Source organism: Pteronotus mesoamericanus, unplaced genomic scaffold (assembly GCF_021234165.1).
Source record: "Pteronotus mesoamericanus isolate MK-2021 breed Mesoamerican mustached bat unplaced genomic scaffold, CSHL_Meso_final contig_124, whole genome shotgun sequence".
Taxonomy (NCBI): domain Eukaryota; kingdom Metazoa; phylum Chordata; class Mammalia; order Chiroptera; family Mormoopidae; genus Pteronotus; species Pteronotus mesoamericanus.
In genome coordinates, this window is record NW_026555051.1 from 4,057,986 (window position 1) to 4,083,503 (window position 25,518).

At 41.3% G+C, this 25,518-nt stretch overlaps 1 protein-coding gene across 3 annotated transcripts in view; it reads left to right on the top strand.

Annotated features, from left to right (window-relative positions):
- Nucleotides 1-25,518, top strand: part of MOB3B (MOB kinase activator 3B) — a 179,994-nt gene that overhangs the window by 29,741 nt on the left and 124,735 nt on the right. The window lies entirely within an intron of this gene.

Consider the following 25,518-nt stretch of genomic DNA (forward strand, 5'->3'; position numbering starts at 1 on the left):
AATAGTTTTAATATGTCATCGTGTGTGTGTGTGTGTGTGTGTGTGTGTGTGTGTGTGTGTGTGTCTAAATCTGTCTCATAGACCATGAGCACTTTTGAGGCAGGGACTGTGCCCCATTCACCTTTGTCTCCCCAGGGCAAAGTAGGTCTATTATACCTGTTTGCTCACTGAAGGCAGGGTACTCTGTTTCAAAAAAAAAAAAAAAAAAAAATATATATATATATATATATATATATATATATATATTTAATTTTTTTTGCTTGTATGACAATTCCCTTACCAGGGGCCTATTCCCAGCTGGGAAAATGTGTGCTTTTATTTGAAGCTCTGGCACCTTGCAAACTACCCCCCAGCCCTCACCTCCCACCACTCCACTCCCCTCCACCCACAGTTTGTGTTCATCTGATTAGTGAAAGCCATACCTTATCATCTCCAATGTAAGCTGCATTCTCTATACCAGCAACATAATCGTTCTCTCTTCTCATGACGAGAGAAATGAGCTTAGTATTTTTGGAAAATGTCAAAGCAAGAGTGGCTTGAGTTCAAGAGGAGAGAGTTAATTCCCACCACACTTGTTTTTTGACGTAAGTATATTTTACCACTTTTAAGAGTGAAAGACCAGGATTAGCAGCTGCTGGGTGTAGGTCTCAGGTCCAGCCGAAGCCTTTGCAGAGACACCTGCTGCTTTCAGCCCTGCCTGGGAGGGAGCGATCTCCCACACAAAATGCGTTGGTTGGATTTCTGTGCATAGCTGAGACAGCTTAAGTGACGAGGGAAGAAAACCACAAGTGAAAGAAGAGGATGGACTAGGAGACGTAAAAGTGAATACTGTTAACAAAAGGCCATGCTAAGGCAAAGGGATATGTGTTAAGTATGAAACAGCAGAGAAAAGCTGAAAAACAAGCCCAAAATGGCTGGATATAAAACCTGGAGGCAACATCCAAATTTTCCAAAACTGGGGTGGGAACCGTAAGTATCTAAATCCACATACCACATCGTCATTTAAAACATGACAGCTCACATTTTCAGTTTGTGCAAGTTACCGGTCCTTCCAGAAGAGGAACGATTCTGACTCCTGCCACGGGATGGTTGTAATAACCCCATTCCAGTCCTTCTCTTTGCCCTGGCTGCATCGGTCAGGATCTGCGGCACAGAAGCCTTGGCAGGTGCTATGTAAGTAAAGCCTCACGTTCTCCCTGGGCTGACCACGATGTCATGTTATTCCACTGGGCAAGCAGAGGAGTCTCCTGTGTGATTAAGTCAGTACTACTCAATGGGTTTATCATGAACCCTCTGCAGATGTGATGCCAACTTGAATCTCTATGCAAAAATTGTGTTTGCTGTTCACCATGATATCTGCTGGGCCCAGTGCTGAGCTGAGTTAGGTGGTTTGGTGACAGTTTAAAATCACCCATCTTGCTGCTACAGTAGCAGCTGCTACACTGGAATTGGTAAACGCAGGAAGATTTTGTGTTTATTCTATCTGACGCTCTCCTTCCTCTGCTTCCAACAACTACAACTTAATAGGAGACCTGTTGGTAAGGGTGCTAGAGGAAGTCACTTGCAGACATCCAGCTCCAGGGGCAATACAGAGCAGTCTCGGAGGGCAGATATCAGGCTGAGAGACAATAGACACCCTGCGGATAAATATGGTATACCTCTTAGAACCTGGAAAAAGGGTTGAAGGAGCTACATTAATGGTAAAAGCAAGACCTAGAAAGTGCAGTCTGCAGTGTTGTAAAGGGGTCACCTAAGTATTCAGTGTGCCCAGCTTAGGCCATCTCCCTGGCCAGTCCTCATGCACTAGAAGCTCCTCCCACTCTGACAAGCTGTCCTGGATCCCTGTGGTCTTCCTCAAAATGCATTCCTGGGCCACTGTCTAAACTGGCCCTTGCCCCACTGTCCTGTCTTGAAGCAATGGTCTTCTCAATCTTAGCACACAGCACAGTTGGTTACTTTATATCGTGTGTGTGTGTGTATGTGTGTGTGTGTGTGTAATGGCTTCTCCTCGAGCAGACTCTAAGCTCCATTACGATAAGAATCACGTCTGTTTTGTTCACCACAGCAAAACCAGCCTGCCATAGCAGGTGTTCAAGAAATACTGATTGGACAAATTAAATTTAGGTTTTGACCCTTTTATTATAAAGAGGCTTGAATATCCACTCAGCAAGTTTGTACCTATATAGCTAGCAATAGCTAATAGTAATGAGTAAGTGACATACAGAAGTATTTGCTATGACTCTTATTGCTATTAATATTTTATCAGTATGTGGAATGGATGCTAATGAAACATTTTGCTGAAACTGTCCAACTGGCAGCTGGCAATGGAAAATGCTGGCCTAGAGCTTGGATGAGTGGTCTGTTTAAAAACAGTGGCAAGGCCAGTTTTCCAGGGTGGTTCATGTGCCATGAGAGTTAAAGTCTAGGACTCAAGTTTCTAGTAACTGATATGTAATAATCACTGTTACTGTATGTCTCAGAGTCCTAGGCTAGCCCATCCAAGGTAGTACCTGGACCTGGCTATGTTAATATAGATTAATGGCTAATGTCCTCATCAGCCTGATGCCTGGATGAGTACCTGCTGCAAAAGCCCCCGATCCAGGGGACCTGAGGAGAGAGAGAGAGAGAGAGAGAGAGAGAACAGAGGGATTGATTTATGCAGGCATGGAGCCCACAGAGCAGGTGCATGGCTTGGGAGGTAGGCAGACCTGAACTGCAGCAGGAACAAGCAGAAAGGAATCATCCTGCGATCGCTGCCCGTGGAGCCTTGGCAGTGGCTCTTTAACGGGGATGGGTTAGAGTGACTCCAAAGTTGAGGCTGACAGGAAATTTTTTTTCAAGTTCTTTATGCTTTTGATTTAAAGTAGAAACAAGTCCAACATATTGGACTTAGTCTGCTCTCTGCTTACCACTTCTTCTCGCCCATGAACTTTGCTCAGAGAGAAATGTGCACTTTTATGGTTTCCTGCTCCACCCGAGTTTTTGTTTTGTTTCATTTTGTTTTTAATATTGGTTCATTGTAACTGTGATCACGTATACTACCTCCTCAGCCCTACCTGATAAGCAGCAAGCTGCTGTGACAATCTTCGGAGGCCTGATTGGGTCAAGGTCTTCTGCGCGGCACTGGACTAGCCCTTCTCCCTCCTCTCCTAATGAATGAGAATCTCGAAGGGGAAGCCCTTATGAAGGATCCCTGATCACTTCTCTTCTTAGCCCATCTTTAGCCCCAACCAATCGTGAAAAGTTGAGTGTTTTCAGAAGGGCATACATTAGGAAACACATGTAACATGTCTCACTTTGTGGCATTCTTGCCTCTCAAAGTCTTAGGTAAAAATTGGTCTGAACCCTAATTCCTTCCACTGTGAGTTCAGCATGGCCCCTCACCCTTGTTATGACCCCCTTTTGCTCTCCGCCGGCCTCATCCCTGCTGGGCCCTCTTTCTGCTCTGTATCCCCCTCACCGCCGCTCTGGACCCGCTTTTGCTCTCTGCACCTCCACACCTGCTCTGGCCTCCCTTTTGCCTCTCTGTCCCCTCCACCCCTGCTCTGGCCCTCATTGGCTCTCTTATTCCCCTCACCTCTGCTCTGGCCCCCGTTTTGCTCTCTGAATCCCCAGCCCTGGTTTAGCTCCCCTGTGGCTCTCTGCCCCTTCTCACCTTTTTGCTTTTCTGTCCCTTTTCCTGAATTGTGCAGCCTCCTCACTTCGACTGAGGATCCGATCTGGACTCCAAGCCTTATCCTTTTACCATTTCTACCAGAAATCCAGTGGAAATCAGCATTCTCCTGGTTCTGTAATCTCATTAATGATTTCATGAGAATTGGGGAGCAGAGGAGGGACCACCTCAGCCCTGAGCAACCCTCTGCCATGTCCCCCGGCATCGCTTTTGCTTCTGTCAGCTCTCCCTGGCCCTCTAGCTGTGCGGGACCTGGTCTTCATGACTTTCTGAGGCCCTCGGTCCTCTTCTGCCCACACACATACTGAACATGTCAATATGCACCCACGCCACACGTTAAATGTAAATTTTGTTGCAAGAAATGAAAAGCATTTTTATAATTTGGCTTTTGAAATTGACTATAAGTAATTCATTCAGTTTTGATTGCCCCTGATTTCTCAGGAGTTCTACAGCTGTGTGTTCTTAAACAGTGAGAAAATTTAACCAATTATTTTCATATAGAATAAAATATCTTTGACTATTGGATTTAACAATTAAGAAGTAAACATCATGTATTTGTAGACATTTACTTAAAAGTTTTCTTTTTTAATATTTTTCTCTTTGTATTCTGGAGATAATAATCTCTCTTAAGCCTTCAAATATTTACGTACACCCATGAAGAGATTAGACCACTGGCCTGCAGCTGGGCTACAGTGGAGGAGACAGCTTCAGTCAGATGTCTGTCCTCAAGCAAGACCCCCTAAGAAAAGAACACAGTCCCCATTGTGGCTGAATTCCTTACCAGGAGTGGGTTCCATCCGGCCAACCCATCTACCCCTTGTGCCTTCTGGAATTATGATAAACACAATTTTCTTTGACTTATTACACGTATTTTTGCAGAGCCCAGCTAAGTTTAAAAATAGCCATCTGATGCATTCCTCATACAGGGATTCCACAGAAACCTTAAGCAACCTTTAGAGAATGCTTCACTGGGGGGTGGATTTGGTTTGAAGTACAGAGGGGGGAACAAAGGCAGAGGCACAAACCTGGGCAAAGTTGTCGCCTGCATCTTGGCAGGCGCTGGACCGGGCCGTGTCTGAAAGACCCTGGAATCCACAGTGAACATGTGGAACCTTACTCATAGGCCATGCGGAGGAACTGAGATCGCAGGTCTGGCTCAGATATCAGACTCAGTAACAGAAGGCAAATATTGTTGATTTCCCACCCCACCCCCTACCTTCCTCCTCTTCACTATTCTTCCAGGCATTTTTAACATCACTATTTTTATTAACAGCTAGATTAACTCCTGTGTCCAGTAAGCCCCAGGGGAGACTTGGTATAAGCAGAACTGATGGAACAAACATTATTTGGAGTTTTAAGTGACCACTGGTGCTCTGTGTACTTTATGTTTGGATTATTCAATGTTTTCCCCATCTTTTAATATTAGGTCTCTTCAGCCAAATGATAAGGTTGAACAGGGTGGAAATTACAGGGTGTGGATCTCAGTGGTGTTTTAGTATAAGCCATCACTTCCATTCATGTTACAAGGGTTTGCAAGGGCCATCCTTTTGTCTTTCATTTTTTTTTTGTTTGTTTTTGCATTTTATTTACCATGCTCTTTGTACCTTTGTTTCATTTTCCCCTTTCCTATCTACTGTATTGATAGCATTTTCTTTCATTTTTTTAAGTGTTTTTTTTTTTCCTTTAAAAAATCAGTAGCCTATGTTTAAAAATCAGGTTTCCCACAAAGCAGTGAATTTCCAGCTTTGTTGACATACCGGACATTGGGTTTGTATTCCTACATGACAGCAGCCGCCTGCAAGAGCTACCTTCTTCAGACGGTTAAACTCAGCAGTTCACCCCAGGTGCCGCTATACTCTATTGTCTTCCTGACCCTGAAGGAATATCAGTTGCCATTACATTTGAGCTGTTGCTTTTCCAGACCTGCTATTTACTCAATCTATGTGATCTAGCCTGCCCAGGAGGCATTTTAATCTGTTACCATCTTTTAGCTGGAGCATTTGGCAAATGTACGTGTCACCATTATTGATGTATTTTAAGTCATGTCTGCCATTGTGCTTTCTATTTGTCCCACAATTTCTATCCTCTCTCCTTGTCTTCTTTTGGCTTGATTGAATTTTTGGTCTCACTCCACCTTCTCTTCTATACCGCTCCAAAAATTACATTGTCTGTTTTTATTCTTCAGTGCTTAACCTAGTAATTACAGAATGTATCTTTAACTTACCCAATTCCAAAGTGATCAGCATCCTTACCCTCCTCTGAACAACACCCTTCCCACTTAGGTCATTCCAATCTATGCTAGTCTTTTTGTGTACTTCAAAACTGTATTTTTTTTTTAAATCCCACAAGGCATTGTTTCTTTTCTTTTATAGCATCAATACTAGTATTAACTTACCTATATATCTACCACTTTCTGTCCGCTTAATTATTTCTTTTATTTCAGAATCTCATGTCTTTCTATGTCCTTGAAATTCCTCCTTATATCTCCTCTTACACGTCTTACATCTGTGATCAGTTTCCTTTTGCTTAAACTGCATTCTTGTATATATTTCTTTTTGTGAAGAGCTGCTGGTGGCACATTCTTTCTGGGTTTATTTGTCTGTACATATCTCATTCAAGTGTTCTTTTTTTCCCTTTTTCTCCACCATTACTACTTTGGAAGTTGTACATTTCATTTCTCCCTCATTTACCCTAAAATTACAATGTGCATGCTTAGCTTTAAATTTTTTAAAAAGTTATTCAAAATTGCTATTCTCCTGCCATACAACACAAGGACCTTTGACTATTGTAAGGTAATTGCCCTTACATATTATTGCTATCTAATATTTTACCTCTAAGTTGTTTATAACTTCTCCCCAATTAATCTTACATTTTTTTAAACAGTAGGGGTGTTTATAAATTGACTGTCATGTTTATTATCTTCTTTGCTCATCATTGTTTATTGTAATTTTTCTTAATTTAATTGATTTCATATGAAACATTGTGAAATTTGGGGGAAACGTTTTTGAATTGGATATTGTCTTTGTTTTGTATGAAAATGTATTTCACATTCATTAGGGAGTAGTAACTTAGGTGTAAAATGGTAGTTCCACAGTTATTTCCTATTACCACTTTGAATATATTATTGTATTATTTCTAGACTTTATGTCATTGATGAAAAGTCTGCTGCTAATCTGATTGCCATTATGAGGTTGGTAACCTATCTTTTTCTTTCTGGTTGCTTCCTTGACTCTCTCTTTGGTTCTTGTATTCTTCAACTTAACACAATATGTCATGTGTGTGTGTGTGTGTGTGTGTGTGTGTGTGTGTGTGTGTGTGTGTCTTTTTGTTTCTTTTGAATCTTGCTTGAGGCTTGTGGTGTTTCAAATGAAGAACACAAGTATTACTTTAATTCTGCTAAATTCTCAGCCATTATCACTTCAATATTGCCTCTTTCACAATCCTCTACTCCTTCTTCCTGGAACTTCAATCAAATATATAATATATTTTCTCAATCTATTCTCTGTGTCTTATAACCTCTCACATTTTCTATTGCTTTTTTTCTTTCTCTGCTACATTATGAGTAATTTCTTCAGACCCATCTTTCATGATACTAATTCTCTTGTTCTCTGTATCTAAATAATATGCAACTTAACATTTTGTTTTTATTTTTAGTATTCTATTTATTTCTTTTTTCAAAATCTGACCTTTCTTTTTCAATGGAAGTTGACTCTTTCATTTTAAAATACTTTAAAACATAGTTAGTTTTTAGACTCATCAGACAATTCTATTATCATGAGTTTTTGGGATGCCAGTTCTGCTTATTATGTATATGGCTTCTCCCTCTGATTGGTTTGGTTTTTTTTGTCTGGTTTGTTCAACAGGAATTGTTTATTCTGAGGGAGTCTTGTGAGTCCTGAGTTATGAAAATATTTTTACAGGGCAATTTGAGTTTGCTTCTACAGAGGTTACTGTGGTCCTAGGACCATTTTTATGGTGAATTATTAGCTCAGGATTATTGCATAATCTAAAACAATGTAAATTTGGGAAAGACAGTTGTGCATGGCACAGGCTTGGTGTTTTGTTTTTTTCACTAGATGTATATTTTTTTCACCCTCAGATTAAGGAAGGGTACAGACTTACTTGCCTCTTCCCTGAGCTACCAGGGGCCAGTGATAGTTTTTCTAGTCCCATATTTATGTAGAGGGATGTGTTCAAGAATTCTAACTGTTTGAAGTTATCTCAGTTCAGCTTCCGAATGTGCATGGACTCAGGGCCACATCACTTGCTTTAACGTGGTCATTAAAATCCCAGCCCTCAGCCCTGAAGCAGCTGTATCTGGATTCAGCACCCACTCTGGCAAGGCAGCATTTGCTCTCATGCCTACTGCTTGAGCTTTGGCTGTGGATTCTCTATTCATTTCTGGCATGTATTTTTAAAAAGTTATATTTTACAGGTCTGTGAAGTACATTCATAAGATGGTCACATTGGATTATATTTTGCATATGTTTGGAACTGAAGAAGGATCTCGGTGAACTTAGTATAACATTTATTTTTTAACAAATTAATTTATTCACAAAGTATCACGTTCCTGGTTCTGTTACCAGTGCTGGGGTTCAACAATAAACAAAAGCAAAGCTTTTGTCTCCGTGTATTAATGGCTTATCTCCTTAAGGGGATGATTAGACAAACAAAAAATAAAAATGTTCAGTAAAATCAGATGGAGCTATGAAGAACATTAAAGCAGGATTATGGGAGAGAGAGAGAGACAGGGTTAGGTGTGGTGTGTTTTATTTAGGATGGCAACGGAAGCTTCTCTGGGGAGGTGGCCAGAGTCACGTTGATATCTGGGGTGTCACTCCGTCCTCCAAGAAGCAGATACCAAGGCTAGATTAGCAATCCAAGAGATGTATTAAGGCAACTGGTATAAGCAAGACCAGTGTCCAGTACAAAGTGGCAATGTGGGTCCCTTTATTCGAAAATAATAATTGAAGAACTACAGCAGGGTTCCACCAAGTTCAGGGCCCTTTACAGAGCTCTTCTCTGGGTGCCGGGGAAATGGGGAGCAGAGGGAAACTGGAGGGAGTATAGGAGAGCCATCAGATTGTAGCACCAGTCTGACCCCGGATGAAGAAGAGCGGGGAGGAAGGAAGGGTGAATGGAAGCAGCCCAGAGTGCTGTGATGTTCGTAGGGAGTTTGAGAAGGCTGTTGGAGAGTCCTGGAGCCAAAAACACCTGTCGGGTAAATTTTTTATCTCCCAGGAACAGGCTTTCCCAGCATCTCTGTCATTCTTAGTCACTGACTAGGACCAGACTGTGGAGAGCATGACTTTGACACAAATGTGGAGATCGATGTCAGAGCACAGCTGCTGTGACTCCTGGTCAGTTATGGTGCTTGTAAGTTGGATGGCTATAAGGCACATCTTGGTGGAAACCACACTAGGCAAAGAACTTTCCAGGAAGAGGGAATTGTGATCACAAAGGCTCTTGTTTTGGGTTGAAGTATATCTCCTGCACCTCAATTCATATATCGAAGTCCTAAGCTCCAGTTCCTCAAAATGTGACCTAATTTGGCAGTACGGTCATTGCAGTTAAAATTAGTTAAGATGAGGTCATACTGGAGTAGGGTGGACCCCTAATCCATGCAAACTGGGTTCCTCATAAAAAGGAGAAGTTTGGAGACAGACATGCACTTGGCAAGAGCACCATCATTGGGGTGATGTGTCTGTAAGCCACGCGACACTGCAGGTTGCTAGCAAACCACCAAAAGCAGGGAGAGAGGCATGGGACAGATCCTTTCTTAGAGCTTTCAAAAGAAGCTAGCTGCCCTACCAACACCTTGATTTCAGACTCCTCACCTCCAAAACTATGAGACAATAAATTTCTGTTATTTAAGCCACAAAGCTTTTGGTACTTTGTTATGGAAGCCTTAGCAAACTGTGTGTTATGGAAACATCAAGGAAGCCAACGTGGATACAGAAGAAAGAGGGAGAACTGTAGAGGAGGAGGTATCCAGGGGCCAGATCTGTAGATTATGGCTTTGTGAATCAACAAAGCAATTTTGTTTTTTATTCTAACTGGGATGGAAAGCCTTTACAGGGTTTAAAGAGGGGCCTGGCCTGATTTCGCTTATATTTTTTTTAAGTACCACTCTGGCTATTCTCTAGAAATAGATTGTAGAGGAGCAGAAGTGGAAGCCGGACAGTGAGTCAGGTCCTTTGCAGCTGCCCAAGAAAGACAGGCCAGTAGCTCGGATGAAAGGAGTAACCATGGAGGCAGTGACAAGTGTGAGATGTGGTGGTAATTTGAAGGTAAACTGTGTAATTTACTGATGGAGTAGATGATCAGTTGGAGAGAAAGAGGAGAGTCAAGAATGATCTCTTTCTTCTCTATTTTTTTCTCTCTTGTTCTTTTTCTCTCTATTTTGTTTTTGTTTGTCCATAGCAACTAGATAATTACAGTTGTTATTTTTTGAGATGGGAAAACTGGATAAGGAGCTTGTCTGGAGTTTACAGGCATGGAAATCTAGGTATCTGCCATGTTTTAGAAGTATCACATTGTTTTGCAACTTTTTCATTTTCATGGACTTCTTTCTATGTCAATACAGATATATTGACCTCATTGTATTTTGAGGGCTGCCAAATATTTCTAGTATGGATGTGCCACTCCTGATTGAACTAGCTCCCTCCAAATGGACTTTTGGGTTTTTCCTTTTTTTGAGTGTGATTATAAACAATGATACTTAAAAGCTGTATTATATATGTCTTGCTACATAACAAAATACACCAAAACTTAGTGGCTTAAAAATAACGACATGCATTATCTCAGTCTCTGGATCAGGGATCAGAGCACTGCTTAGCTGGGTTCTCCAGTTCACAGTCCTACACAAGGTTGTGTCCAAGGTGTACACTGGGTCTGCAGTCATCTCAAGATCACCTGGGGAAGGATCGGAGCTTATTCAGTGGTTGTTGGCAGGACTCAATTCCTAGTGTACTGTTGGCCTGAGGGCCTTTCTTCCTCATTGGCTATTGACTTGGGACCCACCTACAGCTCCTTGCCTTGTGGGCCTCCCTATAGGAGAGCTCACACATGGCAGCTGACTACACCAAAGTGAGCAAGTAGAGAGAGCGAAAGAGTATGTGATCAAGACAGATGTCACAGTCTTTTATAACCTAATCCCTTTTGCTGTGTTCTAATCACTAGAAGAGTCACTAGGTCTAGCCCTCACCCGGGTGGAGAGGATTATTCAAGGGCTGTAGATACCAGGAGGCAGACATCATTGGGGCCATGTTAGAAGTCAGCTGGACACAATAGTCCATGCTCATTGTCCTTTGATAGATTGTTAAATGTGGGTTTGCTGAAGGAAAAAGTATGCACATTTTTAAGTTTCAAATATAACACTAGAATTCTTTTTAAACATTTTGCTCTAGAGCCCTGGCTGGTGTGGTTCAGTTGATTGGAGCTTAGTCTTATAGACCAAAAAGTCATAGGTTCGATTCCTGGTCATGGCACATACCAAGGTTGCAGGTTTGTTCCCCAAGTGGAGTGCCTATGAGAAGGCAGCCAATCGATGATTCTCCCATCAATGTCTCTCTCTCTCTCTCAACTCCCCCCTCCCCGCCCTTTCTCTCTCTCTCTGAAAGCAATGAAAAATGTCGTTGAGAGAGGATAAAAAAAAAATCTTCACTCTAGATTTCAAAGTTCATTTTGAAGGGATTATTTGCTATATAGCCTGAGAGGAAGATATATATCCTCAAAGAGCTTTTGCCAGATTTTGTTGTGAATAACTCTCTCCTCCCTGTCTCCTTTTTCTTGCCCCTCCAAAATTTCCCAGAACAGGAAAGAGCTGTGTGTCCCCTAACAGAAATGGTAGGAAAGTTCTAACCAGTAGGCACATGTCATGCTGTCATCACGGCAACTGTTCGAGGGTACGCCGACCTGGGTTGTGCCATTAAAAATGCCCTTGCCCTCACTTGTTTGCTGGCTTAGGTGAGGTTTATTCAGACAACCTCTGTGAGAGGGATAAAAAAATAACAGACAGTGAGGAGAGGTAGGTTGGGCTGAGAAGGACTAGGGAAACCCCACTTGAATCATTCCTTCTAAATCCTCAGTCCTCAGGAGATTTTGGTAGGGCATGGAATGAGGTGTACATTTATTTCACCATTAGTCAGAAAGTGCCTGTGCTTAAAAGGCCCCTCTTATGCTTACTAAGATATGGTTGGAGGAAATGAAAATTATTATCAGAATTATAGTATCCCCTTCCCACACAATTTGAGGTGGCTTTATAAAATTAAATACATCCAGCCCTGGCTGGTGTGGCTCAGTGGATTGAATACTGGCCTGTGAACCAAAAGGTTACTGGTTCAATTCCCAGTCAGGCCACATGCCTGGGTTGCAGGCCAGGCGCTGGGTCTGCAGTGGGGAGCACGCGAGAGGCAACCACACATTGATGTTTCTCTCCCTCTCTCTCTCCCTTCCCCTTGCTCTATAAGTAGATAGACAGATAGATAGATAGATAGATAGATAGATAGATAGATAGATAGATAAAATACATCCTAAACGTAGGGCATTATAAAAATGAAACAATTGATGATTCATTTGTATAGGGTTGCTCTCAGGTGCAGTGCCCCCAGATGAAAGCTTAGACTATCTGGGCAGCCTATCAAACAAATGCCAAGGTGCTTTCCTCCCCCTTACTCCTATAAGTAGAGTGGGGTAGAGTGAGGAGCTGGGATGAGTGCATAACCTTTGATGACATTGAAGGAACATCTTCATGGGGTGCATCTTCGACTTTCCTTGTTCATGACTAGCTCCCTGGGTCGAGAAGGGCCTGGAATTCCCCAGCACCCCTGCCTCCACTTTCTACCTTCATGTCCTGGCATTGCTCCTGAAAGCCACAAGGCGCTCCTTGCTTTGGATAAGTTTAGGGACCTAGCTCTTCCGGCAGCTGATTCATTTCTGCTTGTGATGCCAGCTTAAAAGCTTCTCTTACTGGACATCTTGAAGGCCAAGGCCTTGCCTTCTTCCTGTCTGGGCCCTTCTGCAAGCCTGGTGCCGTGCTCAGCGTGGAGTGACTCCGCGTCCCAGCACGACCCCGCCCTCCCCCTCTTCTCACCCAGAGACGCCAGCGCAGGTTGTGCTCACAGTTCACAAGATCTCTCTGCTAGATGAGAAAAACATGTATTAGATTCAGGACAGTGAGGCCAGTTGTATGGATTGCATTCTGGGCAGAAACAAAAATCCTGATGCAGTGGCCTTTTAAAGCTGAAATAAACCAGGGCTCCTTGGCCATGCTGCGTGGTCTGCCAGGTTGTGTCTTTCTAGAAGTCATGCTGGGTTATGGCAAATTAGAGACCAAAAGGGGACCAGTTCATTGTGCAATGACTTTCAATTTCTACAGTCTGGGAACAGCCATCTTATGATTTAAAATATAAATACTTGCAAATGATGTCTCTTGATCAGTTTTGTAAAGAAAGGTCTGCATCTGAGATGTGCTAAAATGGATCAGATGGGTTTTATTCTTTTTTTTTAATATGGCCATCTTACTTATCTTTGTGAAGCTCTGTATTTTTCCATTTTCAACTATTTTAAGCCCTTAAACTTTTTTAATTGATGAAAGTTGATGGGAGAAGTGTTTGTGGTTATATGCTTATCAACGTTTTTTATAGATTCCTACACCTCCTTCTTCTACAAGGAATATGAGTCATCTGGCACTTATATAAAATCAAACACTGTCTAAACTTGGGGAGCTGCTTGCCTTTTTTGTATGTGTGGAATAAAATGCAATTTAAAGAGAGAATAGGAGATATCACACACCTGTTTTGGTCTCTTGCTGGGCAAGTGCTGTTTTCCTAGGAATGACATCTGTGTTTCTGTTTTTCCTGTTCTTTCTCTGAACGAATAGAGGAAATCTCTAACGGAGACTTTCTCAACAAGGCTTATTGATGAATGTATAATCTTAAATGAAAAAGAAGTCAGTAGATGTGGCTTCCTGGACTCAGTGCTTGGACCAAAAAGAAAGTGAGTCCTCGCCGCAGGGGTTGGCTCAGCCCAGTGTCGGCGGCGGCGGCGGTAGTTTGCCAGGCTTCGCTTGAGCAGTACACTTCCCTGGGCAAAATTCCCCAGGCCTTTGGAGGCTTGTAAGGGCTTTCTTTTTTCTTCTTCTCCTTCTTTTTTTCTGTAGCTTTTATTGTTTTTAAGAAGAGTGGTGTCACTACCTTTGCTTGTCATTAGAGAACGGTGTTGGAATAATAAATAAAACTATCCAAGAAAACAATAGGAAAAACAAATAACACTCCTCTAAATGAATGAAAAAATTGACACCCAGCATGCTTTTGTGAGGTAACTGTTTCCATGCAAGTTGGTCTAGAAACTATATGGAGATTTTCTCTTTGATTATTTTATTGTCTTCTATTTTTAACGTTTTTGGCAAGTCTACACATTGTGGTTACATAAGAAAATCAGAATTAAGATATTTGGTATTAAAAATGCACCCCCTGACTCAGGATGAGCTTTTCTGGCACTGTGTGAGAGGGCTCAAATTCCAGTCATAAAATAATAGGTATAAATGTCCCATCAACGCAGGCTTTCTGGCCAGCTGCTCCATGTGGTTCCTGGAGAAGCCTTTGAAACCAGGCTCCTGTTTTTCTGAAGGGCTCCGCTGCCCAGTGGCTGAAGGAAGGTTGCAGCTCATTAGACCTGGTGAGGGAATGTGGCTGTTTCTGGTGCCCAGGGTGTGGTCCAGGTGGGTCAGCCTCTTTAATAAGCACTATTTACTGAGTGCCTGGAGTATATCAAACCTGCTGCTGACCTCTCTTCACCTACTGTCTCTCTTTTTTTAAAATAATTTATTTTCCAATTACAGTTCACATACAATAGTATGTTTCAAGTGTGTAACAGTGAATAGATATTTATATACCTTATGAAGTAATTGATCACCCTGATAAATCTGGTATCCATCTGACACCCTATGTAGTTATTACAGTATTATTGCTATATTTCTTATGCTGTACTTGACATCACCGAGACTACTTTTATAGCTGTCATTTTGTACTTCCTTAATCCCTTTGAGCTTTATCACCCATTCCCCCAATCCTCCTCCAATCTGGCAATCATCAGTTTGTTCCTTGTTATCTATGAGTTTGTTTTGGTTTTTGTTCATTTGCTTTCTGTCTTACTTCGTTATTGCCACATCCTGTGTGGCATAATTTACTGAGTGTTTTTATAAGGGAGAGAAAGTAGAAGAAGCCTGTGGAGTTCCCTGTCCAGAAAGGAGTTTGCACATATAAATGAATTAAGTTCAAGTAAACACTATGTGAATAATAAGAATTAAATGCTAATACTTATTACAGACTTTCCTTGTGCCTGATGCTGCGTCAAATACTTTATTTGGATAATGTCACTTAATTCTCACAACGCTTACAAGATAGATAATTTTGTCATCTCCATTTTATACAAGAGCAAACTGACGTTTACGTTTAACGACGTTACATATTAAGCTCAAGAGACTGCAACTCTGAAAACCATAGACCTGGGCATCAGACCCTCACTGAGCCACCAGTCTGAACAATACAGGGGTCAACAGGCACAAAGGGCAGCAGGTGGGGATGAACCGGGCTCTCTGTTGGTGGCGTAGCTGGTCGACCAGTCAGGGGAAGAGCCACTCTCCAATCTCCAGTGTAATTCAGATTTGTCTGCCTTTTCCCTAAGGACTTTTTTGTCAGTTTTTTCTACTGGAAATTCAGCTCTTCTGAGGATCATATTTCTGTCTGCCCATTCTCCTCCGTAAATGACTGTTGGCCCATGGACACCGGATATGCCAGGCCTGGAGTGTGAAACTCCCCATTTCAGGGAGTTCTTAAACATTAAAATGCGTCAGCATCAATCACCTACCTCTGAAAGTGAGGATGGGACCCTAAGGGCCAGCATTTTAAACAAGCACCCAGTCAATCTTGGTTTTCCTGTCATTTCTGAGGCAGGTCCGGGGCAGGTCCAGTGAATAGATGGGTCAGAGTGAGGAGAGGTCATAGGTTTTTTGTTTTTTTTTTCAGCAGCCATCTACCTCGAGCAGAGACTCCAGGAGCTCAAGAGGGAGAAATTGAAAGAGAAAAAGAACAAATGGGAGGTAGAGCTGGGAGAAAACTGCAAAACTCAAGAAGAGCAAGCCAAACCATGTTCATGGGTTTGCTTAAGAAGCAGGAGTTCAAAATGAGTGCCTATAAGAATGAGCAGAAACAAAGCCAGATTAGAGAAGGATCAGGAGAGGTTAAGGGGCAGGCTGAACCTTCTGCTGAGGGGCAGTTGTGTTGGAAGCCTGCTTTGCTGGACCTGCAGGGACTACCAGTTGGGTGGGTGGCTCATTATAAATGGGCCAGAAGGTGAGGGTGGAGCATGGAAATAACGAATGATTCAGACGGTTTGGGTAGAGGAAGGGTTAACAATTCAGGTCTTTGGAGCAAAGGAAAGACAAGAGTCACTTCCTAGCAGCATGGGCAGGAGAGGCTGTTAGAGGCTGTGGCAACTCTCCAGACAGGGAAGGACTAAAGGATGATGGCAGGTGAGTGGGTGAGGAAAAGGCCAGGGCAGAGATTTAGCTGCTGGCAAGTGCAATGGGCTTTGGAAATCCATGAGTTGCCTGATAGAGTCAAACCTGAAAGTCCTCAGAGAGGTCTCTGGCTGTTGAGACGGGGTAGACCAAGAGCGAGGGTCCTTCTCATACATAAAACTTCATTTGGGGGAAAAAAGGTTATGTTGCTCTAAAAAAAAAAAAAGCTTAAAACCCACCCAGGGGATGAATAAAACTGTATGTAGATGGTTAATGTTGGAAGAGATAAGTTGGGTGCCCTTTGAAGTGCAGTTAGGTGTCAGGTTTGCTTAAGCATTTTAGAGATTCATGGGTTCATGGAAGGAACACTGGCCCTGAGGCTGAGGCTTTGCTGTCAGCTCTGTTCTGTGCTGTGGGCCTCACCTCACTTTTCTGGGCATTAGGTGTGGTTGCTTCTGTTTTTGTATTTAATACATTGAGAGTTGAATTGAATTAAGTGATTTTCCAGGGTTCTTCCTGCTATAAAATGCTATCAGCAATGATCTCCCTCTAGGTCTCCCTCTCATTCACATGAGGTTGGGGGGCAGGACCATGGCTCAAGGAAGATGAATTTCAAGGTGTTGTGTAGGATGACTGAGCGATGCAGGTTAGGGGCCAGGAGGCCTGTGACATGCCTCAGCATGAAGGGGCACAGAGGGGCTGAGGATGGATGCAGCAGAGGCAAAAGCTTGGGGAAAAGCAACAAACTCACAGAAGCAGAGTTTGCTGTAAAAGAGGTGAAAGGATACATTTTCTTCTAGTGTTAGAGATAAAAAATTCCCCAGGCTGAATGACCTTCTTTCTAACCCAGTATTTTTCCTTTGAGGTATGTTTTAAAAATGTATTCTTTTTAAAAAGTACACAGGTAGAGGTCTTTACAGCACCATGCAAAGATGCCCCAAAGATCTATCATGAATTTTTCAACATTCTTTTAAAACTGGGCTTGCTTCTAAAGGAGCTGATTTTTCAGTGAATGCTGGAAAATGCAAGTGTGAGCTGTTTGGTTTGGCCTGGGGAAGCACACGTCAGTCGCTGCTGTTGATCTTTGCATGAAGCGTCTGTTTTCTGAGAAGGTTTCTTTTGTCCCGTGTGTCTCATCATGGTTATAGGAGCATGCCCTCTCCGCTGGAGAAGGAACTGTCTGTGCAGTATTTGATTAGAAATAATTGAGATACATAGTCCTACCACGGAACTTGAGTTCCTATTGGTGCTGGGCCTTAGGCCAGGTGTTAGTGCTGCAATGAAGGGTGCGATTGGCCCTCACAGGCTGATGAGGTACAGACAGATGAGCCCAAACATGCTGCGATGTTTATATCAGTGCTCTCATTTAACCAAAGAAGAAATTGATACAGAGATAATGTTTAGCCCAGGAGGGTAACTAGTTAAGGGCGGAGTCTGGACTCAAGCCCACATCTTTCTGTCTTGAGAGATAGGGCTGTTTCCAGTCCTCCAGGTGGCCACATGGTTTACAATTACTTCTTGGAGTCTATTTTATTTCAAACCTCTTTTGTGGTTGTGGACATGTTCAGGAATGTAGAGAGGATAGCATCATTAATTATTTGTCTCCGTGTTATCCTCTTTGTCCACTTGTTTTCACGTTGGCAAATTAGAAAGCTCCCAGGTAGATGGCTGTCTTTTCTCTCTTGAGAGTTTCTAGAGATGCAGGCTTAATCCTCCAGCCAGATAACTAATCAGAAAGTTATTCCTGTTACCAGAACACAGAGATAAAACACAGCCAAGTTATAACCTATGGTATTGTATTAAATGTAAAACATTTTAAAATTTAAAACAACAATTTTTATACTTTATTCTAAAATGTGTTCGCCCCGGTATATCAAAATTCATGAAATAATATTGCAATAGATTTTATTATAAGAAAAAATATTGGAATTCCCTCACAACATTAAGACATGTGGGTTATCAATGCTGAGGAATATTGACTCATTATCAAATCACTTAGATTAATATCATTTCCTTTTATGTGAGAATTAGAAGTTCATCCAAATGAAGCAAGAAAGAAGTGCTGATTCTATTCTTTTCTTATATCCAGGGCTCCATTGTCACCCCTTCCCTCTGCCCTATCTCTTGCTTATAAATAAATATTTGCATTGAAATGAATTATTTTTCATTACTCATATCATTTCTGGTTGTCATGTCAAAAGTTGTAGTTCCCTTTGTTACTTATTACCATGTTAATAACTATATAATGGTTTTCTATTTACCAAGTGCTTACACAGGCAATGTCTCTTTAACTTTTCATAATAACCTTGAGAAATAAGTACCATTATCTTTAAAGAAGTCAAAACAGAAGTTCATGAAGGGTTTCTTGTCCAAAGACATAGCCAGTTAGAGTCGTTGCCAGGACGTGAATCCAGGCCATGTGACTAAATCACAAAGGTTCAAGAAACATGTGTCTTTGGGAGTGGCAGGTGACTATGTGTTAGGGCTAGGTCTATGTCTCTCCCGTAAACAGGCAGTCTTAATTGGGGTTAAGAGATCTGGAGGAACCTACCAGGGACAAAGTTGCAATCTAGCTGTGTCTCAAATTTCCCTAAGTATAAAATGGGGAAAATAATAATGTCTAACTCACTGGGTTGTTGTGAAAATCAAAATAAATAGCAAAATAAATGAGTTATTGTTACTGTTACATAAGTAACTTGAATAAAATTTTAAGCATTCCAAGATTCTAGCTGGTTTTTTGGTCTCTCAATGATCTATTAAAACTTGTATCTTAATATGATTTTAATTATGATGACAATAAAAGCATCAACCATATTGCTCAGTGCCCACTATGTTCTAAGCATTGTACAAATTCACTCTTAAATTTTCACAGCAACCCTGCAGATGTGCTCTTAGTTACTTGGCTGTATTACCTCTAAATCTCGCTTGCAATTGGTGTTAATTATAACCCCCTGCAAGCTTAAAACAGTACGCTTGGAAAATTAGAACTGTATTTTTTAATTTTCAGTCTTCTAGCCCATTTTGTGCTCTCTACCCACCTTCAACATCCTCTTGCAATGGTTCCAGATGTCATACATAAGTTCTCATAGAGCCAGGGATAAAAATTTTCCAGACTCTAAGACTCAAATTCACTTAAAGTGACTAAAACTAAATAAGTCTGTTGACAGTTACGGGAACCGACTTCCTTGAATCTGAACATTTTTCCTTTAAAGCAAGACTTTTCCAAGAAAGAATTAGCATACCCTGTCTCAAAGAGAAAGAAGGAAATGGTAATTGACAATGACCTTTATCCCAGAGTCAGATGGAGGTTCTGAGTGACACCACATTAGCTAGTATAGACCTGGGCTTGAAAAGTAAAAATATATTTTTTCTGCCGTAATTTTTAAAAGCATTTTTGCCTTATTTTTTTAATTTCAGCTATCATATTAGTTTAATCTGAAGTTCCCTCCCATTCTGCATTCTCCTACCCCCACTTGCCTTAGGTACTGTGTCCTCAAATCGTAAGTATTTTTTTTTTCAAATCTCAAAAATATTTTCTAGTTATCCAAATATCTGGAAATAATAGAGTGAAAATGGCAACTGACTTGAAGATCTTTATTCTTTGGAAAAATTATTAAAATAATTAGTATGTCATTCCTAAACTATAAGTGGGTCAACCGAGCATTTATTTTATAATAATTTTATCTTCACTATTTAGTTTTAAAACTGTGGTAAGATTGGATCAACCTTGTCCAAGCGTGGGCGAAATATTTGCCATCTCCCTCATTATTGGGAATCCAAGCTAGTCTCCATTGGCCTCAGGAAGGCCTTTATTTAAAAGAACTTTATTCCCTTTAAGGAAACATTTCTTTAAATTTCTTTAAAAGTGTGTTCTTTTTTCAGCAAAACATGATTATGTGGTGAATTAAATCACACCAGTAAATCCCATCCCTTTCTAACCTTCAGTTTTTTTCACCGCAGAGTGTCCTCTTCTGAGTGGCTATGTTTTGAGCCTGTGAAATGGAGAAACATTATGGCTCTGTGCTGTAAACCCCTGTGCATTGAGCAATCACTCCTGTTGCTGCTGCTGCAGTGTGCAAGGTTGCATGCAATGTTTTTATTTTTTTACTCCTATTTTTAATGCTAAAATGTCGTACTAAATAAATACACAAACGAAACAGTGAGACTACAACTTGAATGGACACTGAAGAGCTAGAAAATGATGGGAGAATGAAGGTCACTCAACAGGCTTCTGTAGGGCTGCATCTATTTGTCCTGACTTCATCTGTGTTCAGGAATAACATACACTTTTTAAAGCTCTTCAATCTGCCTGTCTTTGAAGATTAAAATGAGACTGTGATATTTCTGTTAACTAATCTAAAATGCAACAATATGGTGGCTCAAAGTTGAGGAGGTGGATTTGTTGGACAAAAAAAAAAAAAGGAGCAACTCTGCTTCTCAGGCAGGAATCTCTAATTTAGGGATTGACTTGTAAGCAAAGATAGCATCTAATGAGCAGGCAGGAGTAAAACAATACATAAATGTTGATAGAATCACATGTTTAGGTACATCCTTTATTAGAGCCTGGGAAAGTCAAATGATGTTCACTTTATTCACATACACATACTTCTTTAAAATAAAAACCTACTTTTATTCCATATTTGGGGTATGAGAGGAGGTTTCCATGGACTATTTCAGCCAAAAGAGAAAAATATAATGGGAATATGGGAAATCAGACTAGTCATTCTTCAATTCTGAAGAGCTGGAATGTTTGGGTAACAGCAGAAAGGAATAGCCCATTTGAAAGTGATGTCACACAGATGTCTAGATCTTTCAGGGAGGGCTACTTCAGAGCAGCCCCGCAGCTGGTAATAGCCAACTTCAGGGAGTTGGCAGTGAGCTTACAGGTTGAGATAGAACCCCCAAAGAACTAAAGAAAGGGGGTCTGATTTAATTTCACTTTTGTGGTTTTACTTTTATACAATGGGTTCTTCATTCACTATCATTTACTCATCCACTCAGCAAGCATTCAGTGAAGCTGGCTCTGTGCCAGGCACCATCCTAGCTGCTGGGGCTCCCCAGCAATGATGGTGACATGGCACTTCCCTCATGTGGGGTACTTCTGGGGCATTTCTCTTCTTTCCGTAGTGAGTTGCCCTGCCAGGAGGAACCCTTCATCCCACAGACGAGATATTAAACCTCTTTCCCTCCAATTAATATCAGTGTTAGTCTCTCTCCTTTTTGTTCTGCCCACAGAGGTCTCTTTAGAGGTGGTCACAGCTAGAGAAGATGGACTTTTGGGATCGAATGGGAAACTTATTTTATTTCTTCCTTATACTTGGCAAGGACTCTTATTTTTTAACTAATAAGGCAGAAGACATCCATAAGAAAAGAAAAATAATAACTTGCATTGCCAGCGTTGCTTAGTTACCTTGTCAACATTCCCTTCCAGCCTGACTGAATTCTCTCTGCATATTTTTATAGTGCACATCATGTTTTATTGCTATAATTGATCTATTAAGCAGAAAATATGGAGAACACATGGAACTCCTGTCAATTTTATGCTGTTTATTTGGACTTCCATTTTTCTCTTTCCACAAGACCTCCTTCCTTATCATCTTTTTTCATTCCTAACCTACACAATACTGTAAAGGAATCACATCACTATTTATATTGGTGCATTTAACTTTGTAGCTTAAAAAGCAAAAGCCAACAAACTAACCTCAGAACTAGACATAAAACTGTGGGCTTTTCAAAGTTAAGGTCCAAGTTTCCAGTAGCTCTGTATCTTGTGCACCTTAGTCCCATGTATGGCACACAAAAGGCTTTTAGTAAATGCTTATTGGTTAAAAGAGCTATTGGCTACAAATATTTATTGAGAACCAGCATCATAGTGGGCGCTATTCATAACCTAGAATTTGCTTATAGTTTCTATGCAGGGGGCAAAATTTAGGACTTGTTTTCTTTCTGGAGACATCAAGGGCAGAGAATACAATTAGCACTACATTTAATTCAGTCAAAGAAGCTTTTCTGCGCGCGGCTGCAGTGGCAGTATCAGCAGCCACATTCCATCTGGTATTTATGGAAGGTATTCACTGGGAACCTCCTAGCTTCTTGGTGCCATGCTGTCCAAATCAATCGAGATCAAAAGACCCGGTCTTTGTCACCATCTGTCAAGGCCGTTGTATTCAAAACAGTGAGTCCCTCCTCATTCTCTTTCTCAAACACACATATGCAAACTCATCTGAAGACTATGTTCATGATGCCAACTGTGGACAAAAGAACAAATGGAAATTTATTTTATCATTCCTTTACCCAGGCAGTCAAACAGCCCTCCAATCCAGTTTTCCTCAAAGCATATACTTCTCCTGAGATTTTATTAAATTACAGACATACATCTAAGTCTGGGAGGAGGCCCGGAAGTCTACATTTCTAGTAAGTTCTCTTAGGTCAGGCCTTAATAGTTAAAGCATCACCCATGGACATAGACTTGGCACTGAGCTTGTTAGAAATATAGACTCTTTGATCTCAGACCTACTGGATTAGAACCTGGGTTTTAACAAGATCCCACATTAAATTGGAGAAACATTGCTCTAACCACTTAATATGTCTACAATATAAATCATAGGCAGGGGTCCCAATAACGCTCTGGGTTGGAAAATAAGGCCAGCTAGATTTTCTGTGTCCTCTTTTCATTTTAAAACTCTCAAGTACCCGCCTCAGTATAGCGTCTATCACTTCGATAAAGACACAGATAGATGCCTCTTTGTTTAGTCATTCAGTTGCATGATGAATTTGTTATTATTAATCCTGGGTTTCCACTGGCCCAGCAACCAACCTTATCCCCTCTCCAGAGAACTTCATTGTAGACAAAAATTGACCAAAAGAGACATCCTCATGTCTGAGCCTGTCAGAAAGATAACACATTTGGAACAAGCACTAGGAGATCAAAGTTTCCTCACCTGTGAAATGGAGGTAATAGTGAGTACCAGCCTGGGCAGGTCTTTGGGACAAGGAGGGCTTGATATGATTGTCCTGTCTCATTCACACGCTCTCATCAGAGGTGCCAGAGGGCCTGGCAGTGGTGTGGAAGAAGGTTTACATGTTAGTACCCATGCAAGCAGACATTCCAGGGTGCATTTAGTGATACCAAGGGTCATGTAAAGAGAGGAGAGAGCTCTGAAGACCCTGGAATTGATCGTACACTCATTTTCAGAATAACACCAAGTCTTATTTGCTGCAGACATGAGGGGGTGGCTTTTGGGTTGTTGCTGCTTTACTGTCAGCAATTAAGCATTTGTGATACAGAAGGACTATTGCCTCTTTGAAAAGGAAAATCAAACAAACAAAAACAAGGCTCATCATCCTTCCTCTATCATTCCAGTCTCTAACTCATATTTTTATTTTGAAAATGCTGCTTTACGATCCTCAGTTTTCTTAAGCTTCTTTTCAGGTAGGCTGAGCCTTTGGGAAGGTGTAGTTTTGAAGAAGAGATTACCCTTTGTTTTTCTAGAATTTCAGAGTTTGTGTGGGGATATCCTTCCTGGTGATACCCCAAACTACTCCAGAGTGGGACCTCACAGTCCCAGGCAGAGAATGTCACGTGACCTTCTTTCCCACGGGGGTCTTTTTATGGGGTATGTTTATGCTCTTTGCCATGTGAAGAGGGGGAAAAACACCTCATCATATGGAATTTCAGTGAAAACATAATATGAAGAGGGTGGCAATAAGGGGGAAGAAGTGAGCACAGAGACTGTAGGTAGTGGCCAGGGAAGGCATTTAGCTGAACCGTCAGCAGTTCTGAACAAACAGCAGAGCCTGTGAGAGGGAATCTGAATGTCTCAGTTGTTTTGGTTGTGAGTTTTGTTTTCCCTGAATAACTAAGGTTGAATATATCACCAAGGCATGTTTGAGCATAGAATGATAGAAGCCCTTCTAGTTAGGGAAAGAGTGATTCTGTCCACTTTAACTTGTTTAATTCCAAGTCCAAATTCGATGATGGGACCCCTGAATCTGGTCACAGCCCTTGGCCCATTTTTCTAGGACTTGACCCATGAGTGGAGCAGATCAGTTTATCTCCTCTCTGTTTCTATGCCACAGAACACAGTCTTTACCTCCAGCCAGTTTATACTTGTGATCTTTGGGGAGTATGTAGATGGAAGCGCTGGGTAAAGGAGCTTCATGAACCAGCAGGAAAGATAGGTTGAAGGGCATCCTTTTTTAGAATATAAGGCCATGTGGAAAGAGCATTGGCTAGGGGTCAAGGAACTGGATTTCAGTCCTAACCATGCCCTCTATTAGCTGTGGGACCTTGTTAGTCAAGTAATTCTAACTCTTGGAGACCTACAGATAATGATATCTACTGCAAATCTACTATACCTACTATAAATCTATTATAAAACTCGTTAGAATTTTGTAGGTGTCAAATGAGATAACAGAGAAGAGAGCATTGAAGATTTCAAAGCTGTACTGTCCAATGTGGTAGCCACAAGCCATATATAGCTATTTGAATTTAATTAAAATGAGATAAAAAGAAAAATTCAGTTCTTCAGTCACATTAGTCACATTTCAAGTGCTTAATAGCCATATGTGGCTTGTGGGTACTATATTGGACAGCAGAGATATGGAACATTTGCATTATCACAGAACATTTTATCTGACAGCTCTTCCTTGAAGTACTCTCTAGGTGTGATATTAAGGACATAAAGGATGACAGATTTTAGGGGTAATAAATAATGTCGTAGTAAAGGATTCTTGGAAGGAAACAAGCACACTCAAGTTAGCTGAAGTAAAACAAGGGATTTACAACATTTGATTGATTCAGGAATAACTTATGGATCCCAAGGGCTGGAATCATAGCTAGGTTTTAAATGGACTTGGAAGCAGTTCCTAGGACATTATCAGGAACTAAGGAAGTCACTCTCCTTCTCACTCTCTCTTTTTCTCTCTCTGGCCACCTGCATTCTTGTCCCTCTTTCTCTGTATGTTGGTGGCTTCTGCCACCTCCTATTCTTCTTTTTCTCTCTTCCTCCTTCCCTCATCCCTCCCTGCTCTACAGACCAATTTCCCCAACTTTACTATACACGGTCCAAATAGGGCTCAACTAGACCCCATTCTCATCACTTCTCAGGGATAGTGTGTAACAAAGGCTGGGTCCTCATTCCAAATTCCCAGGAGAAATATTCTTATTAGCCAATGTGGTGTGATAGCCATCAATCAGCTGTGTCCAGAAGGATGGGCGTAGTGGCTCCCATGCTAAATTTATAGGGACAGAAGGGGTGGGATGTGGAAGATGCTCTCAAAAGGAGCCTTTGTGGGATAGGGATGTGTTATTGACTACCAT